Source organism: Urocampus carinirostris, chromosome 16, assembly GCF_059441175.1.
Source record: "Urocampus carinirostris isolate Australia breed hairy pipefish chromosome 16, RoL_Ucar_1.0, whole genome shotgun sequence".
Lineage (NCBI taxonomy): Eukaryota > Metazoa > Chordata > Actinopteri > Syngnathiformes > Syngnathidae > Urocampus > Urocampus carinirostris.
The window spans coordinates 36,203,480-36,203,899 of NC_142364.1; positions in this window are offsets into that span (position 1 = coordinate 36,203,480).

Sequence of the window (420 nt, forward strand, 5' to 3'; positions counted from 1 at the left end):
AGTCTCCTTTTGTTGGTGTGTCTGCGAATCTCAGTTTTTTTTCCTTTGTTTTGGCTCTTGTTTTTCTCCTGCCAATATGTTTGATTTCGACTTTTTTGTTCCCGACACCGTCATCGTTCGCCACGGAAGTCCCACTGAGCAACCTACTCCCCGCAACCAACAATCGAGTGTGAGCTCCTATCTTTTTTTCCCCAATAAAACTGTGAGTAACGTTACGCGAGTGGGTCCTGTTTCCTGTCCTGGCTCTGACAGATCCGAAAAACCAATGATTTATCAAGGAAAATCTTGAAAATGATCAGGGGTGCCCAAACTTCTGCATATGACTGCGTGTGTGTATATATATATATATATATATATATATATATATATATATATATATATACACACACTTGCTCATTCACATCTAGGGACAATTTGGAC